Source organism: Triticum aestivum, chromosome 2D (assembly GCF_018294505.1).
Source record: "Triticum aestivum cultivar Chinese Spring chromosome 2D, IWGSC CS RefSeq v2.1, whole genome shotgun sequence".
Lineage (NCBI taxonomy): Eukaryota > Viridiplantae > Streptophyta > Magnoliopsida > Poales > Poaceae > Triticum > Triticum aestivum.
Genome location: NC_057799.1, coordinates 654,824,049 through 654,844,360, shown reverse-complemented (window position 1 = coordinate 654,844,360; position 20,312 = coordinate 654,824,049). Strand labels below are relative to the sequence as shown.

At 49.3% G+C, this 20,312-nt stretch overlaps 1 pseudogene; it reads left to right on the top strand.

Moving 5' to 3' along the window:
- Positions 1–1,572: 1,572 nt before the first annotated feature.
- LOC123056216 (probable LRR receptor-like serine/threonine-protein kinase At1g05700) lies at positions 1,573–16,757 on the top strand (annotated as a pseudogene).
- The last annotated feature ends 3,555 nt before the right edge of the window (positions 16,758–20,312 follow it).

The following is a 20,312-nucleotide window of genomic DNA, read 5'->3' as shown; positions in this document are numbered from 1 at the left end:
TGAGGACTAAAAACATCTAACCTAGACTACTAACCATAGTGAAGGCACCGAGATCCCCTCCCTGCCACCAGCCACCGAAGCGGCAGGCAGAGGGGACACAAACCCATGGGCTCATCGGTGAAGCTTGGAGGGAAGAGTTTGCTCTAGCCGGCTAGAGTTAGGGAAGAAAAACGAGAGGAAGAGTAAAGCTCGTCACAGGTCACTTGTCAACTGGGACGCACAGCACCGGTGCCAAGTCTAAGACTTGAACACCACCACAAGAAAGCTAATCATCTAGGCAAGGCGGAGGCACCGTGCATTCATTACTTGTTGGTAATATGTAGCTTTCATTCTGAATGGATATACCTGAGTTGAGATGGACGACTATGTAGGTTGAGATGGATGGCTATGTAGGGGGCAAGCAACAATCCAAGAAGCCAACAAAGTGATTTTATGGCTTATCCCATTGGTCTATCTTTGAACATTATGTTGTCGTTTGCCAAACTTTTTTTTTTATTGCACAGTAAAAGTGCATCATATTTTTATAGAAAACGGAAAGAAAATCTAGAAGAATCCTAAAAATAGATTTCGACAAAAGGTGAATTTTATTTACTTAAAATGGAACATCAAAACGATACACACAATGAGCACACATTCAGTCTCTGCTAGGATGCACACAACCAACACCAACACACGCACACAAAAATACGCTAGAAAATAGCAAAGCCATATAACACCGAAGCTATGCATAGGCGAGGAAAAAACATAAGAGCACCAAAGTGATCAGGTTTCATCGGCAAACTACAAGAATGACCATATCCACACCAACCATCACATGACACACACGACCACAAGGTTCTTCCACGGCAACGCCTTCTAGAAGAGAGCGACGCTAAAGCGCCACCATCACCATATCCGACCATTCAAGACCAGAATCTAGTTTTCCACTTTGAAGAATCCGTCCGAGCATACTAAAACATGTACATCCTAAATACAACACGGCTATTGAGGCAGGTACATTTACATGTGAAACTGGCTTGGTTTTTTATCACTTCGTTTTGAACAACTAGCTTAGCTAACTACTGACAAAACAATCTAAAGTTGTAAACACCCCGCACTTGTCCACGCTTCCAGCTCCACCATGATGTGATCCACAAGAGCATTCAATGATCAATTTCTGCTGGTCCTGATTCCCAGAAAGCCTGGCATTATCCTTTTTTTTTTGGATGATGTCATTATTCCTTTGTTTCTAGAGATTCCAAGAGAGGTGAACAAAATTAAGGCCACCAATCAGAGATTCATTATCTTAGGTGGTGTTTTGCGCAAATTAAGGTTGCCCACAACGCAGTGCAAGCTGGCTACTGAATATGATGACATACAAAAATATTTGTGGCAATTGGGATGATTATTAGGCTACAAAGTCAAATGATACGCTAGCCTGGTGTTTTATTCGGCGTCAGGTGTCTATGCATACATATGAATGAATGAATCCTATGTATGTTATGGTTATCAGCTGAGTACGTATTTGTTACAACTTTGGTGGAACATACAGTGTGTCCTAGTGTGCTGCGTCTGGGTGGTGGCTGGGAGCAAATGGTAGCCCGGTGGTGGCTGCTACTGCTCGGCCTCGCCGCCGACGTGCTTCAAGTTGGCGGCCAGCGCGCGCCGGACACCACGGGTGAGCATGCATGCATACACTAGCTAGTTTATCCTTGTTGTTTGATATGTACAAAGTAATAAGTATGGGTGCATTTGAGCATGCAGGTTTCATCAGCATCGACTGTGGCCTGTCGGAGCAGAGCAGCTACGTGGATGACCTCACCAAACTGCTCCTCAGCTCGGACGCCGGCTTCACCGACGCAGGCACCAACTACGACGTCTCAGCCCGGTATACGAACCTGTTGTACAGACGCTTCCTCACCGTCCGGAGCTTCCCCAGCTCGGTGGACGGCCGCAGCTGCTACACCCTGCCGTCCGCCGTGCCAGGGACGTCCAAGTACATGGTCCGGGCAGCGTTCAAGTACGGCGACTACGATGGGCTCAACAAGCTCCCCATCTTCGACCTCTACCTCGGTGTCAACCTGTGGCGGACGGTGAACATCACGGATGCTGGCTTGGTGCAGATCGCCGAGGCCATCGTCGTTATCCCGGAGGACAGAGTGCAGGTTTGCATGGTGAACATCGGCTCAGGGACGCCGTTCATCTCCACCCTAGACTTGAGGCCTCTCAAGAATAGTCTCTACCCGCAAGCGAACGCGACCCAGGGCCTCTCCATGATCTTCACGGGTAATTTCGGTGCGTCGGATGTGATCAGGTGAGTGGCCAATGAACCAGAGAGCAAATGACGGTCCAACATTTTGTGGGTGCTCCTGTCGTGACTGTTCTCAATTTAAATGGCCAGATACCCGAACGATCCATACGACCGTTTATGGGTCCCGTGGTGGTCCGTGGTCCTGTGGTCGGGCGTGTTCGGACATGGCAACTTCCAGGGCGACCAGGATGGCAAATTCGAAGTACCCGCCGTCGTGATGAAGACTGCCATCACTCCATTCAACCCCTCCGACAACATCTCTTGCTCGTGTTCGACGCTGTGGACTCCACGCTCCGGTACACACATATCGCTCGTGTTCATCTTGCTCATTTGATGGCTGCATGCATCATCATGATGCAGAGGCCGGGGGTACGCCTCCATTTTCAAAAAAAATAATCACCTGTCCAAACCTCTGAACCATGCAACATGATTTGCTTCGAGTTCATGCCATGCATGTTTCCTGGTTTTTCTTCTTCTTATTTTAAAGTGTATCACAATGTATTACTGTGTACATACTAGCAAAATCCACTCTGAAACAAGTGCGCTGTTAATTAGTACTCCCACTGCTTTTCTAAGCTCTTGCTCCTCCGTGCGCCCTTTATAGGCACTATTTTACTTTGTATTTCGCGGAGTTGCATATCCTGAACAGCAGCCAAGCCCGCCGGTTCAACGTCGGCTACAACAACCATCTTTCGATGTCCAACTACGAGCCGTCGTACCTCAAGCTCGGCTATAACAACATTGAACCCGTTCAGTTCTTCAACCAGTACAACGTCACCATATCCAGGGCGCCAAACTCCACACTGCCGCCCATCATCAACGCCTGCGAGTTTTTCTCCACCATGTCTACCGCCAATGTTGGCACAAACGCTCATGATGGTAAATTCGAATTCATATATATCCATGTTCTTTTAGACAAAATACTGTAAAGCCGCGTATCTTTGTTACAAAGGCAAAATAAATTAGAATTCCCTCTGATCCATATTAATTCCCGCTCGTCTAGTACAAAGTCAATTAATTTGGATCGGAGAGAGTACTTTGTTTTGTTGCTATTGCCAGGTTCATGCTCCCAACAGAATTTGATATGTGTTTTTTTTCCTTTTCCTTCTAATATTAAATGTCGGTGAATCACATCTATAAAATGTTAGGTTAGATACCACCTGAATATGGTTGATCTGTTTGGCATTATTGCACGCACAGATCTTCCTTTCTCCCCAGTTCTGCTGCTGCTGCTGCAGACACAATGTCTCAGTGGTCAGTGCAACAAGGGGTAATTAACTACCTTTTTTTTGAAAGGGAGGAATGCCCCCGGCCTATGCATCAGAGCGATGCATGCAGCCATCTTATTGATGTAAAGTTCGAAAACAAAGTCTTAGGTCCAGCATTGGCTTACAAAAGGAGCACGAAAACACAAAGAAAACATGTAAATAAAAATGCCACGACCGGCGAAAAGTAGGCCTAGATGACTAAACACACCTATCTTATTATTGGATCGCTATCCAAACCAGTTGTAGATAACCCGTGCTACCGTCTCCCACCGGATGCACCCAATAGGCAAAAGCTCCCTGGAGTGGATTTTTGCAATGACCCGCATATCTGTCTTCCATCTATACTGCCACTAAATGCAAGCATGGATAAGGAAATTAGATAGAACTGTTGTGATGCATTGCAGATAGTTGCATGCACATGATCTGCTAACTGCCCTTTTGTGTCTTCTTTTTAATGCAAAAACAGCTTCTGCCATGATTGCAATCAAGGCCAAGTATCAGGTGAAGAAGAACTGGGAGGGTGATCCATGTTCTCCAAAGACTCTCGTGTGGCATGGTTTGAACTGCAGCTACCCCATTTCTCTACCTCCAAGAATTACAAGCGTGTAACTTCCAGTTTACCTTTTTGGCATGCATAAAAAGTTTTCCAACAATATAAGTAATGGTAATCATGATGTTTGAAACAAGTTTTTTTTTTACAGAAATATGTCATTCGGCGGTTTGGGTGGTGATATATCATCTTATTTCGCCAAACTCAAAGCTATCCAATATTTGTGAGTAGGCTGTTCTTTAATTCATTTTTACAGAGTATTTTTTTGATTTTAGTTCGCACATGTCATATGCATATGGCTTATTTCAGGGATTTGTCACACAATGAATTGACGGGATTCATTCCTAATGAGCTTTCACAACTGCACTCCCTTGTGGTGTTGTAAGCAATTCTGAATCAAGTTGCCTTTCATGTTATATTTAGTTCTGGAATACCAAAATTCACTTCATATTTTTTTTCATTTTTACTGTCTGAACTGACCAAATAAATTCCTTTACAAAAACTCATCAGATAAGAATTCAGATGATGCTATTCTTTTGAGTTTTGACATCATATTAATTTTCTTTCCAATTTGGTCCCATCAGAGACTTGACAAATAACCAGCTTAGTGGACCAATACCCTCTGAACTTATGAAAAGAGTTCAAAATGGCTCCTTAACTGTGAGGTTAATGATTCATATATTCGTACTCATGTTACCCTTTAATTTTTCATTGGTCTTTTGCTAGCTTGCCTTGTAAATTTCCTTTTTGCCATCTGCCAGCTCTTTGCCGTCTGCTAGCTGACGGCAAAGAAGCTCTTTGCCGTCTGCTAGCTGACGGCAAAGAAGCTCTTTGCCATCAGCTACCCAAAAGCTGACGGCAAAGAAGTGGCAGACGGCAAAGAAGCTCTTTGCCATCTGCGGGCTCTTTGCCGTCCGCTGGCGGATGGCAAAGAGAGAGGTGGCCCCCACCCCCCGCCCGTTTGGGGAAAACTTAACGCCCCACCTCTTTGCCGTCTGCCAGCGGACGGCAAAGAGGCAAAAGGGCGGACGGCAAATAGTGGCGGACGGCAAAGAGGAGACTACCTAACGGCCTGTACCCCCCTGCCCGTTACTCTCTGTTCTCTCCCTCTCTCTCCTCGCCGACGCGCACTACATCCCACCACACATCCCACCCCACATCCCACCCCACCGCCGCTGCCCGCCGCCCCCAGCACTCGCCGCCGCCCGGCGCCCCGGCCCCACCGCCACGGGGCCCCGCCGCCCCCCGCCGCGGGGCCCCACCGCCCCGGGCCCGGCGCCGCCGCCCCAGGCCGCCTCGCACCTCTCCTCCACCGGCCACCTCCACCGCCCCGCCCCCCTCCTCCACCGGCCCTGCCTTAGGTGAGCTCTACCCCTTTTTTCCTTTTTTTTCCTGTTTTTTTTAGTTTTAGGTTTAGTTTTAGTTTAGTTTTAGGGCCGCAAACAACACACTAAAAAAAGTTCGTACATAAAGTAGTTCATACATAAATAGTAAAAAAAACTACTCGGCGTCGCTATCTAGGTCAATCACGGCCGGGCCGTTGCCGCCGTCATCGTCGCTGCAGGACCGGTTCGCGACGTCGTGCCAGTCCACCGGGACGTCGTCCGAATCCTCTTCCTCCTCCGCCGCCGGCGCCTGCTGCCACTCCTGCTGCCACTCCGGCGGCACCTGCTGCCACTCCGGCGGCGCCATCGCCGCCTGCTGCGCCGCCATCGCCGCCTGCAGCGCCGCCTCCTCCTGGGCCTCCAGCGCCGCCGCCGCGGCGGCCTCCTCCGCTGACTGCGCCAGGATCGCGAGGAGCCCGGGCGTGTCCTCCGGGTCGCCGTCCTGCTGGAGCGCCGCCTGCTCCGGCGGGATCACAACCTCGGCCGGGGCTGCTGGGGCGGGGCTGGGAGCGGGTGCCCTGCGCGGCTGGGAGGGCCCGGCTCCACGAGAGAGATCACCGACAGGGAGCCCTCGGGCGGCGCGCTTGAAGGCGCCGATGACGTCGTCGAACCGCTTGCCCTTCCAAAAATGGCGGCGGCCCTTCCGGTTGTAGCGTCCCCCGGGGTGCGCGCGAAGCTCTGCCGGCGTCGCCGGTACGCCCTGCGTGGGGAATCCGTCCGCGGAGATCCTCCACGGCTGCGGCAGCTTCGCCGCCGGCGGCACGTAGAGGCCGAACCGAGCGAGGTCCTCCGTCTGCCCCAACGTGAGGCTCGACGGCCAGTGGCCGCCCGGTGCCACGCCGTCGGAGTCCGAGTCGCTGGACGCCATCCCGGGAAGAGAACGCGCGTGTGAAGAGGGAGAGGAGGGGGGCGGGGCGGTGGAGGAGGTGGCCGGTGTGACCAAACTCGCCGCGCAGGGCGGGTTTTATAGCGCCGGGATTTAATGCGGCAGGGAGGCGCCGGGCCGCGGAAGACGAGAGGGCGGCGTGCGGAAGACGAGACGGCGGCGCGCGGAAGACGAGACGGCGGCGCGCGGAAGACGAGATGGCGGCGTTGTCCGCGAGGCATCGGGGCACGCGGGGCAGGCGAGGCGGCAGCCGGCAGCGCGGCAGGCGTGCAGCGCGGCAGCGGGAAGCGGGGGGCAGGAGGCGTCGGGGCACGCGGGGCAGGCGAGGCGGCAGCGGGCGGGGGGGGGGGGCAGGCGGCAGCGCCTCAGCGGGGGCGCCCGACGCGACGCGACGCGGCGGGCGAGGCGGAAGTGGCGCCGCAGGCCGAGGCGGAAGCGGGGGCGGCCGATGCGGCGGGCGAGGCGGAAGCAGACGGCAAAGGCACTAGAAAGTTTGCCGTCCGCAGCGGACGGCAAAGGCCTGCCGTTAGCCACTTAACGGACTGAGAGCACAATTATTGCCATCTGCTCTCGTTGCCGTCCGCGGCAGACGGCAAAGGTCCTTTGCCGTCAGCCGCCAGGAAGCAGACGCAAAGCAGCTGTTTACCGCAGCCTACTTTGCCGGAGCCTTTTGCCGTCCGCGGCTGACGGCAAAGGCCTTTGCCGTCCGCCGTTCATGCCTTTGCCGTCCGCCATGGCAGACGGCAAAATAGCTGATTCCTGTAGTGTGGAGACCACGGAGCCGCTGAGTGTTTACAAGTGTTGTTCTTAAAGGTAGCACAATCAGTATTGTGTGCACATACAATTTTTGTCACTTCAAAATGCTAAGATTTTCTACAGTACACTCAAATCGATATATGTATCGTTGATTTTTGTGGATTCTTATCGTCAGCTAATTATTTGATTGGGTCAGATATAACCAAATATTCTAGATTGACAAGTGTTGTTGTCTTTCAGATTATATCTATGTTCATGCAGATGTTATTACAAGAAGGCCTACAGATCGAGGGGCCTCCGTGAATGACGGAGGCGAACGGGGCGGAAACGCCATCGCCTGAGGCGGCTGACCCATTCCCGTCGCTGGCGGCCGGTTCTCCGCCGCCATCGCTGGTAGCCGGCCTCTCGCCACCGACGTCGCATGCCTCGAAGGGGGAACCGATGGGTGGATCGCTCAGATCGCACGATCCAAGAACCTCTTTGGCAGGGGTGTCGGGCAGAAGGGCGACAGAGGCGGGATCGCGCGATGATCACGGCTCCCCGGCGATGCCTGAGATCGGGCGGGGCCAGGGGAAGTTCACGCAATGGCGTGTTCGTTTCTGCGCCGAGACGGATCTTGGGAATTGGATTGAAGGCCGTGTCCGTTTTACTCCACAGTCATGCTGGCTAGCTCTCTTCGATTTGGAGAATGATGTCGTTGCCGGCGTCTACTTGCAGGACGGCGACTCGATCGAGGTAGGGCGTCGTCTCAAGATTGATGGATTTGACGTGCTGGTTGATGAATGTGTGCAGGTGGATCTTTGTCCGAAGAAACCGGAGCTGATTGATCTGACGGAAACGATGCTTCAAGGAAAACCGGGAGGGCGATTTTGGGCTCTTATTGACAGCGACGATGAGGATCAAGGGGAAGATCACAGCTTCTCACGTACTGCGGTGTGTCCACAGAAAACGGAACCGACGGAGACGCCGGCGATCATTGGGGCACCAGATCATCGTCCTTCGAAATTTCAAAATGTCAAGCCAAAAATGAAGCCCTGGATCGGTCCAATTCCTAAGGTATTCCGCGAACCCGTCACTCTATCAGATTTTTTGCCAGATTCTTGGACTCTTGTTACTCGAAAGAAGAAGAAAGGAAAGAAGAGTCGATCGTCACCGCCGCATAGGTCGCCGGTGGCGAGGTCGATGAACGAGATTCGAACTGCCAGATGGGCCCGTTTGAATTCGTTATTGGGTCCTGAGATTGTGTTGGATGCGGAAACGGTCGTGGGCTCCTTAGACTCGGGCGAGGCCCAGCTAGGAGTCCAAGCCTTGCCCGATCCAGCACGTACATACATGCATGTATCGTCACCGCCGCCTATCGTTCCCGCGTCTAGGGTTAGCGATTCAGGTTTCCCTACGTTGGGCGAGGGGCGCGCGCGGAGGATCTTTTGCTCTGGCCGCATGGTTGGACGCGGGCCGCCGCCCAGCAAGCGAGGGCCGCCACCCGTCGCTGGTGTCACTGCTGCCGCTGGGGTCGGGCGTGGCGCTCCGCCCGTCGCTGCCGCGGGAGTTGTCGGGGGCGGCCGTGCCTTTCCCATCACCAACAATGGCGGTGCTGCTGGACGTGGGGGGCCCATCCCGCAGGCGCAACCAACCGGAGCAGCTGTCGGCCGTGGTGCTCAACCACCCGCGCGTGGATCTCTGACGCATCCGCGGGTTACCGCAAGTCAGACTGATGACACGGTACAGCAGCCAGTAGCAAAGGTGCCGGCCCTTGGCAGGGGTCGCGGTGCTAACAATGGATGGGACGGTCAAGGGCGGGGTGGATACAATAGAGATGGTCCGAGGTACAACCGTTATGGACAGTGGGGAGACGACGGATATGACGCATATGGTCCGGGTATGCACCGTGGATCATCATCCGGTGGCGGCCGCGGTTCCAACTGGCACAATGGGGACGGTCTGGGACATTTTCAAGGTCCACCCGGTGACTTTGTAGAGGGCGTCTCCGGTCCCAGTGACCGCTACCGGGGAGGCTATCGGAGGGGCGGGAGGGGCAGGCGTCCACCTCCACCACGACAGCCACCTCCACCACACGTTGCAGACTCATCTACAGGAGCGGAGCTCGACCACACAGCTGCTACGGCAGCCGTTTCATCAACGTTGCCCGCGGCTGCGGTGGATGCAGTCAAGGCGTTGGCAGCGGTCACCGTTCCGGTAGCATCCGGCGCCGGTAAGATTGATAAAGGGACGGACAAATCTGAGGGAGAGAACTTACAAAGTGGGCACTTAAGAAGAAAAAGCTGCCTTGCTATAGATGTGGTGAACCAGGTCATTTCGTGGCAGAGTGTACGAATGAGCTTTGCGATTATTGCCTCCGATCCCAGCATGTGACCGGGGAATGCCCTCTCCTTTCCGGTCCTAAGCCTGGCATTAACATTTTTGGGGTCTGCTGTAAGGAGCTGATGTTTTTTGAGACACCGGAGGTGGATCCTCTACCACAGATGGTTGAGAGTTCCTTCCCGGTAGTTATCAGAGTCACTAATGGACAGTTGACCGAGGCTCAGATCGTCAGACAGTTGCGTGAGTTAGTGCCGGGTAATTATCAGTGGCATCTGGAGCAGTTAGAAGGTCAGTCTTATAAGGTTGACTTTCCCACTAAAGAGGATCAGATGCATTTTCTTAAGTGGGGTTTATGCAGAGTTACAAGCACAAACATTGTTATCGCGTTCGACGAGTGGAAACAGGAAGAACCTGAGGGTACACCTTTAGAGAAGGTGTGGGTTCGTTTTTATGGCGTGCCACCTAAATATGTAAAACATTTTCTGATTGCTTGGAGTTTGGGTGGTCTCATTGGTAAGACAGAAAAGGTTGACATGCCATTCACTCGCGCACAAAATGCTGCGAGGCTGTTGGTCAGTGTTGTGAGTGTTGAGCATATACCAGACGTGGTCAGATGGACACATGCTGGAGTCACTTATGTCTTAGAGCTTGAGATTGAGGATACTGCAGTTTCCGAGGATGGGGCTGGGACACAAGACATGGATACGACTGAGGGTGGCGGCGCACCCGGGAACCAGGAGAAGGGGGCTGATGATACACTGCCGGAGGCGGATAAGGGGCCTGATACACAGCCAGATAAGGTAGCCAGCTCTACCAAAGAGGCGCCCCCGTCCACTATTCCGATGAACACGCTTCACTTTGTTTCTTTTTCACCAGGGTCGGCTCCTAGCCGGTTATGGAGCACCAGGGTCGAGGCAGACGACCCGACAGAGCTTGAGCTGCCACCAGTGCCGAGTCTAGTCGGTGATGTGACGACTACGGAGTATACACCCGGGGCGCGGGTCGCCCCTGAGGGGTTGGCCGCGGGAGGGGCGCCTGGACAGGAGGTCTATAGCGTTCTTCCCACTTCGCCGTCTTCGGTCGCGAGGGGGGTGGGGTGCGGGAAGGAGCCCCGTGCTATAACCCCTCCACAGGACCGCACCATCCACAGTGGCGAGCCGGGGATGCGATGCGGGAAGGAGTCCCGTGTCGCAACCCCTCCGCAGTATTGCACCGAGCAGGGTGGCCGAGGGTCGACGGTTTCCGTGGGTGATAAGGGGGATGGGATTAGTGAGCAGGCGGCTCCACGATCCTCCTCCCCCTTGCCACTTGCAGCGGAGGTTCACTCCACCACGCCTTACCCTCCTTCACCGATGATAAGGGAGGGGCATGGGAGCCCTGGCCGCACCACTCGTGACAGGACCACGGAGGAGCTCATCGCTTTTGGTGGGATTGCGGATCCGGTGACGGCTGGCAGGCGTGTCAGCAACCGGATCCAGGGACAGCCGGGTGCGGACGACCTGCAGCTAGCGCCTGCCAAGAGGGCCGCCCTGCTTCGTCACGCCGAGACTACTGCAGGTACGTCTTTTGATAAAAGTTGTTCCATTTTATACTTATTTGAGAATGAAATAGTTGATAAGGCAAACGACTTAGGCATTTCTTTGGGATCAAATGAAACCGAGGTCGTCACATCCGTTAATGATCTTTTAGACTTGGAAGCGGAGAGGGCTTCTGAGATCATTCGTAATCTTGCCTCTATTCAACCTATGAATGACAATGACATGAATAATTTAGGAATTAATGATCTTGCAAATATTTGTAACAATCTGTTGCCTAGTGTCGAGGCTGAGGATGAGGAGGATGTTGAGAACACAGACACGGTAGAGCCTCTCTTGATAGATGAGACAGTGTCTGTCATGGATAATATTATCGTCCCGCAGGGTGTTGAGGAGAAGCCCAAACGACCCTGGAAGAGGAAAATTTATCCTGCTTCGGCAGTACGTAGAAGTGCTAGAGTTAAACTTAAGAAAAAATTTCATGATGACTTATGAAAGGAATCTTTTGGAATAGCAGAAGTCTAGCAGACTTGGCTAAACAACGGTTCTTAGCAGAGACAACGTTAGAGTATCACTTAGATTTCGTTGCACTTTTGGAAACTGGAAGAGATAATTTCACATCCCAATTCCTTCAAACCCTCTCCAATGGTATCGATTTTGACTGGCACATTCTACCTCCTAGAGGAAGATCCGGCGGGATTTTACTAGGAGTACGGTGTGAGACATTAGAGGTGCTTAATGTAGTGCAGGGAGATTTTTCGGTTAAATTCAGGGTGAGATCAAAATTGGATGGGTTCGGATGGTCGCTAGTTGCGGTATATGGGGCAGCGCAATCTGAATTTAAACCTGATTTTCTTGCCGATTTAGTGCGGATTTGTGGAGATGAAAATCTGCCACTACTAGTCGGAGGGGATATTAATATCATTCGGAGACGAGAAGAAAAGAATAATGACAGATTCGATGGACGATGGTCTATGATGTTTAACATGATTATCGAGAGCCTCAATTTGAGAGAAATTGAGCTCACCGGTAGACAGTTTACATGGGCCAATTCGTTACCTGTTCCGACTTATGAAAAGTTGGATAGGGTACTTGCTAGTGTGGAGTGGGAACAAAAATATCCGTTGGTGTCGGTTCATGCGATGCAGAGAGCGATCTCGGATCATACACCACTATTTTTAGATTCGGGAGAGGCTACCCATGTTGCAAACAAAAATTCCTTCTCCTTCGAGCAAAGCTGGTTTGAGCGAGAAGGATTTATGGAGATGATTGCATGCGAATGGGTTAAGCCAGTTACGGGAAGGACACATGTCGACAGATGGCAGAATAAGATCAGACAGCTCCGACAATTTCTGAGAGGATGGGCCAGGAATGAGAGTGGGATCTATAAGCAGAAAAAAGAACGCCTAACTCAACTCATTGAGGCACTAGATGTAAAGTCTGAAACCACTCTTCTTTCTGTTAATGAGCATCGCACTAAGTCAGAGGCGGAGCAAGGCCTACGTGCTCTCCTGAGAGAGGAGGAACTCAAGTGGGCGTTGCGTGCGAAAACGCTTAAGGTTGTCCAAGGGGACGACAACACACAGTTCTTCCATATGGTTGCAAATGGTAAACATAGGAAGAAGAAGATCATTCAGCTTGAACAGGACGAGGGGACAATAGTGGGGCATGAAAATCTGAAAACGTATATTTCCAACTATTATAAAAGCCTTTTTGGACCTCCGAATACTTCCACTGTGGCTCTTGATGAGTCTGTGATTGATGATATACCTCAGTTATAGGTAGCGGAGAACGATGTTCTCTCTGCAATGTTTACTGAAAAAGAAGTTCACCTGGCCATAACTCAAATGAAGCCGAATAAAGCACCGGGACCGGATGGGTTTCCAGCTGAATTCTATAAGAAATGTTGGCATATCATTAAAGATGATCTTATGCCTATGTTTCACGATTTTTTTGATGGCCATTTAGAGTTGTTTCATCTTAACTTTGGTACGATAACGTTATTACCCAAGAAGAATGAGGCGGTCCGGATAGAACAATTCAGACCCATTTGCCTGCTGAATGTGAGTTTTAAAATTTTTACAAAGGTAGGAACCAATAGATTGACACAAATTGCTCACTCAGTGGTTCAACCTAGTCAGACAACGTTCATGCCTGGATGACACATACTCGAAGGAGTGGTTGTCTTACACGAAACACGTCATGAGATTCACTCGAAGAAACTAGATGGGGTTATCTTAAAAGTGGATTTCGAGAAGGATTATGATAAAGTAAAATGGCCTTTTCTTCAGCAGGCAATGCGCATGAAGGGTTTTAGTGAAACCTGGAGGCACCAGGTGGATACTCAAGTCCAGAAAGGTAGTGTCGGAATTAAGGTGAACGATGACATCGGTCACTACTTCCAGACGCATAAGGGGTTGAGACAAGGGGATTCCATGTCACCTCTTCTGTTCAATATTGTGGCAGATATGTTGGCCGTCATTATTGGCAGGGCCAAGCAACATGGCCATGTAGAGGGCATAGTTCCTCATCTGGTTGATGGAGGGGTGTCCATTCTATAATATGTTGATGACACTATTCTTTTCATGGAACATGACATGGCTAAGGCACGTAACATGAAACTTATCTTATGTCTCTTCGAACAATTGTCTGGCTTAAAAATCAATTTTCATAAGAGCGAGGTGTTCTGTTTTGGGGAGGCCAAAGACGAGGAACATACTTATAGACAATTGTTTGGATGTCAACTAGGTGCTTTACCATTCAGTTACTTGGGTATTTCGATTCATCACCGTAAACTATCCAATAAAGAATGGAAATGTATCGAAGAACGAATTGAAAAAAAACTCAGTTGCTGGAAGGGCAAGCTGATGTCATATGGATGTCGACTAGTTTTGATTAACTCAGTACTGACCAGCATGCCAATGTTTTTACTTTCGTTCTTCGAAATTCCGAAAGGGGTCCGAAAGCGACTTGATTTCTTTAGATCTCGTTTCTTTTGGCAGTCTGATGAGGCCAAGAGGAAATACCGTCTCGCGCGATGGGATATCCTTTGTCGACCTAAAGACCAAGGAGGTCTCGGTATTGAGAACTTGGAGATCAAGAATAAATGCCTTATGAGCAAATGGTTGTACAGGTTAGAGACAGAGCCGGAGGGCATGTGGTCTCAAATACTGCGCAATAAGTATTTGCACTCGGAAACGCTAGCCCAGGCTACCATCAGACTGACTGATTCGCCGTTCTGGAAGGGACTTATGAGAACGAAGGATATGTTCTTTCGGAGGGTCAAATTCTTGGTTGGCAACGGGATGTCAACAAGATTTTGGGAGGATACGTGGTTAGGAGAGACACCTCTGGCCTTACAATATCCTACCCTTTACAATATTGTACAACGTAAGGAAGATTACGTAGGTATCATCCTTCAAACTATTCCTTTGAACATCCAGTTCAGACGAACGTTAGTAGGCGAGAGATGGACAGCCTGGCTGCACTTGGTTCGGAGATTAATTGAAGTTCGACTCTCCGACATGCCGGACTCAACACAATGGAAGTTAACTAAAAATGGGATTACGGTGAAATCCTTTTATACGGATCTGATTAATTCTGGCCCCATCTCACGGTCACTTCAAATATGGAAGGTTAAGGTTCCTTTGCGGATAAATTTTTTTATGTGGTTTGTCCACAAGCAAGTCATACTCACAAAGGACAACTTACTTAAGAGGCGATGGGTAGGTAACTCGAGGTGTTGTTTTTGTGCTCAGGATGAGACAATACAACATTTATTCATTGAATGCCCACTTGCCAAGTTACTTTGGAGAACGATTCATATAGCTTTTAATATTAACCATCCAGTAGATATTGCGTCTTTGTTTGGGACGTGGTTAGCTGGGGTTGAACAGATCACGGCAGCTCGTATTCGGATTGGAATATGTGCGCTACTATGGGCTATATGGAACTGCAGAAACGATATGATTTTTAACAGACAACACAACTTAACTTTTTTGCAGGTTATCTTCAGAGCTACAGCTTGGATCCGTACGTGGTCCTTACTCACTCCTATGGACTCCAGGGAGCCTTTGGTTACTGGGTGCAATCAATGGGAGATGGTGGCTCGGGTTATATTCAACCGGTTCGGATGGCGTTCGCATAACAGGATAGGAGTCTAGGGAGCTTGTCCTTATTATCACCGTATCGGTTGTCTCTGTCCACGTGTTTTTCAGTTTTTGTGCTCTGTTTTGCTCCGTTTGCGAGTTGTAAGACATTTATGATGATACTTCCTGGATTTTTAATAAAAGGGCCACATGCATCATCATGATGCAGAGGCCGGGGGTATACCTCCATTTCAAAAAAAAAGATATGGCAACAATCCAGGACTTTGCAGCAATAGAAGTTCTTGTCAGCCTACAACAAATAAGAAGCGAAACTCTATGGTTGTTGTGTATATTCTTGTTACTGTAGTCACAGTTATCACACTAGGATCACTATTGGTACTACTACTTTCTATAATGAGAAAGAAGCAGGGTGAGACATAGAGATTAACATTGTTCTACAAATGTTCACCAGTAACCGCAAGAATTAATAGTAGCTTTATTTGTTTACTTGTGATGGATTAGGAGCAACTTCACAGGATGAGGTGATCGACCTGCGATGGCACACGCAGGAGAGTAATGGGCGTAGCAGGCTACAATTGGACAAATGTCGGTTCACGTACGGGGAATTGGAGGTCATAACCAACGATTTCCAACAAGTACTCGGCCAAGGAGGGTTTGGGTCTGTATATGACGGCTTCTTAGATGATGGTACTTGGCCCTTGTCTATGAGCATATGTCCGGCGAAAACCTGGAAGACAAACTCAGCGGTGTGCTATTGCCTCTGTAGGATGTTGTGAAATCTCTATTTTCAAGTTAAACAACACTGACGTCCGAGGTTTTTTTGCAGGTAGAGATGGCAGCGATGGATGTTTAACATGGAGACAGAGGCTCTGCATTGCAATAGAATCCGCGCAAGGTATCTTTTGGTACACATTCTTCTTTGTTTTGTTCTAAAAATATAAACTTGCATCTTGGTAATGGTAATCTATAGTTTCTACTTGATATTGCCCTTGATATGATGTGCATGCAGGGCTCGAATATCTGCACAAGGCGTGTAACCCTCCTTTCGTATACCGGGACGTGAAGACGTCCAACATCCTAGTGGACGAAAATCTGAAGGCCAAGGTTGCTGGTTTTGGCTTGCTGAAGGCTTTCAATCACGACAATGATACCCACGTATCCACGGACAGAACGGGTAGCACATATGGCCACATTGCCCCTGAGTATGATGTTTACAGCTTTGGCATCCTTCTACTGGAAGTGATCACGGGGCAGCCTCCCATCCTGCAATGCCCAGAGCCGACCAGCATCATCCAATGGACGCAACAGCGTCTTGCGCGTGGCGACATAGAAGGTGTGGTGGACACTCGCATGCGAGAAGAGTATGACATCAATGGCGTGTGGAAGGCCGCGAACCTTGCACTCAAGTGCTCTCTGCAAGCTCCCGTGCAGCGGCCGACCATGATAGACGTGGTGGTGCAACTGCAAGAGTGCCTGAAGCTTGAGGAGAACCGCACGACTAGCGACACGAATGGCTGCTTCTACACCGTCAGGGGTGGCAATCCCAAGTCAGTTGATTGTATGTACGCCACCGATGGTCAGTCCATCGATGTCGCCCAGGGCAGCACAACATTCGAGATGGAGCATAATTTTGGCAACGGTCCTGCTGCACGATGAGCCATGAGGGCACAACAGAATACCGTTGTCCCATTTGTTCAAGCTTTTTAATTATGTTGTTCTGTCTGATGAAATGCAATTGTAATTTTATTAACGCGTGTGTGATTTGTCCGGCTTCAAACTTGATTGCTAATTAATATACCAGTCGATATTTGTTCAGTTGCAATAAATAGGCAGGAATTGTTCTCAGCTATTTTAGCGTTTTTGTTCCCCAGAAAAGAATGGTAAGATTTTTATAAGAAAGTATGGTCAGATATAGAAGCAGCCTCTTTGCTTCTTTTGTACTCAGCTGCTGCGAAGATGTCAAATGTGAAAACACATGAATTTAATTAATTGTCTTAGTTTTTTGAAATTATTTTTGAAAAATATTCGAATTCCTATGTACTACTAAAATTACTGAAATATTTTGGCCGAAAGGTAAATATTTCAGTGTCTACTGAAATTTAGTGAATTTAATTGAAATGTCACTGAAATTGAAAACCATGTGTCTGAGTAATAAGATGTAGGCACATGGAGTGGATGTGAACTTGATGATGCCAATCATGTAATCGTGCTCTCGTCTTGAGGGTTTGATCCCGGGTATAATGATTGTTCTTGATCTACCGTTGTTGTAACTTTTCTATATATGGTTAATGCCTTTTACTAGGGCCGAGCAATATGATCTCAGGTCTAAAACATATATGTGTGTCGTGATGTTTATGTATTTGGGTTATACCTGCAAGTTGTATGCACCTAATTTAGTCTCAACTAGTGGCCCCAAGGGTGACATATCAGGATATCAATGGGGAGGGCTATAATTTGAGGATTTCATGTATTCACAATGTTTAACTTGTATCGTTATTATGAAAGTACGCTGAAGTTGTATAACACCTACCTATATTGTATTATATGTCTTTTTTCCGCTTGTTAGTTCCCATGCTTAATTAGTCCGTATAGATGTTTTTGAGTAATTATATACATGTGACATTTTGAAAATAGTTGCTAACCTGTAGATGTGCTAGTGCTGCCATGCTGTGTGGGTTAAGTAGAAACTCTCCTCCTTTTTTCTTTTGCCAAATTTTCTTTGCTCATTTTAGTGAGACAAATTTGCTTTGCTGACCATGCATGTTTGGTTCTTCAAGTACAAGAGCTAGATGACAGGCGATGGAGCTGGAACCAGTAGCTGTGTTAGTTGGAAGTTGGAAGACCCGAAAGGACAACAGGCCGCCATGTATTTTCCCCGGCTCGTAGATGCTTCTACTTTATTGGAGTTTTATTCCATCAATTATTACCATTTGTGTGCCGATAACTATCAGTTCCCAGTTTGGACAGTAAGTTGTTGTAACGTACGAAAAGTGGTGGTGCCAGGAATTCAATCATATGTGGTCAACTGAATGTTATGTAGTCAGATATATGTATTTATAAGTTTTTTGGTGTGATTTCTACTTGATGTATGTCGCTTTTGCAAAAAGTTGTGTAGTCAATTGACTACCCAGCTCAAGTGTGGCTTCGTCACTGCGTACGAACATGAGAGACAATCGTCCTGCGTGTCTAAGACATGTTATATTTGTTTGCGTTTGTGTGTTTTGGTCCATATTGAAAGAATGTGTGGAAGCATATGCCTTTGGCAGGGACGCACTACGTGTTATATAGCCAAGGATAGATTACAAAGATACGGTAGTTAGGTCATTTGGCCTAATGCAACTAGCAACCGAAAGGTTTGGGTTGATTTGAACTCAAGGTTCAAATTCAAATTCAAACTATGAATTCAAATAGTGCATTATCATGTTTTCACCTATACAGCAAGTATAAATTAGTTTGACATGCATGAAAATGATACAGATGGATAGATTGCATTTTTCTGATAATTTTTCATATATAACTTGTTTGATTTGGAGCTACGGTTGAATTTCTATGAATTTTAGAAGTTTGCACTATTTTCTGGAATTTTCTGAATTATTTTAAATCCAGAAAACCAATACTGCGTCAGCATGACATCATGCTGACGTCAGCAGGTCAACGGGCCACGGTCCAGGTCAAACCTGACGCGTGGGTCCCGTAAGTCAGTGTCATAACTAATTAACACTTTTAATTAGTCACAAATTAAAGAAACTAACCTAGGGTTAAATAGGGCCTGGCCCACTTGTCAGTGACCTAGGGGAAGTCAAACCCCTGGTCAAAAGGTCAAACGCGCCGGCGGCGACAGACGCGGCGGAGGGTCTCGGGAAATGCCCTCCGGCGACCAAAACAGCGGCGGCGATCAACTACGCGTAGCTGGCGCTCAGCCGCATCCAGTGCTGCAGGCGGTTGGGCGAGAGGGGGCCGGAATCGACGGCGACGACGACAACCGCGGTGGCCGGAGTTCGGACCTCGGTGAAAACGGCGTTGCGGCGCACGGTAGGAGCAACGGGTGAGTAATCTAAACTACTGACGGCGTGCTGCGCATGTTGCAGTGCTCGGTTGCGGGTTCCCGTAGGTGTGGCTGCGATGGCGACAAGGCTGTGCGGCGGCAAGCTTCGGGCACGGCGGTCAGCGGGGCTAGAGGAAGAAAACGACGGCGGGGAGAGAGGGGTTCGGTAGAGGAGCTCACGGCGAGGTCGATGAGTAGCTCAGCGTGCTCGGGGACGCTCGGGGTTCGGCGAATCGAACGACGGCGTTCGTCGGAGCAGACGAGGAAGATGGCGACGGTGACGATGCTGCAGGGCATCCGCGGGCGCGTTCTTCGGCTTGGATCTTCACGGCATCGAGGCGGAGCTCGAGGTCACAACCATGGGGCAAGGGGACGGTGGTGGGCGCGGTGCTTTGCGGCGGCGGGCACCGGCGTTCTTGGGTCCGAGGGGGAGCGAGGCAGAGAGCAGGCTGGGGGCGAGTGAGAGGGCAGAGAGTGAGGGAGAGGAGAGAGGGGTCTCTAGGCGTCTCTGTGGCGCCCTCGGGTGCCTCCAGCGGAGAGCAGGTAAGCAGGAGGTGGCCGGCGCGTGGCCAGCGTGCGGCGAGCACGCGCTCGTCCTTCTGTCCAGGGAGGAAGACGATAGGGGGGGGGGCCTAGCTGGGCTGGGCCGCCACAGTGGTGGGCTGGCCTAGCCACTTGGGCTGCAGGTAAGGCCCAGGTATCTCTCTTTTATTTCTGTCTTTAGTTTCTGTCTTCTATTTTCTTTCTCTGTTTTGGATTAGTAAAGATACTAATTCATTCTGTAAAATCCTGAAAATAATTGTGGGCACTTTGGAAAATATTTCCAACAGCCCTCAACTAGTTTCAGAATTATTAGAGCATTTAAAATATTTATAGGATTTAAATGCCCCAATTCAAATAAAATATGAGTTAATTCAAAAATCCAAAAATGACCTAGAAGTTATGGCATCATTTTTGGCAGAGGTTTTCACCTTTATCAAAAATCATGAACATTTTCAAAGGCATTTTGGGTTAATTGAAAATATTGTTTATTTGAACCTAGTTGAATGCATTTGGTGCTAGGGTTTCAACATCCCCATTTCAAGTTTCTTTGAAAATTAAACATGATGACATGAGGAACAAGCAAAGTCAGACAAGGGCTGATCTGGGGCTGTGACAGACATGCC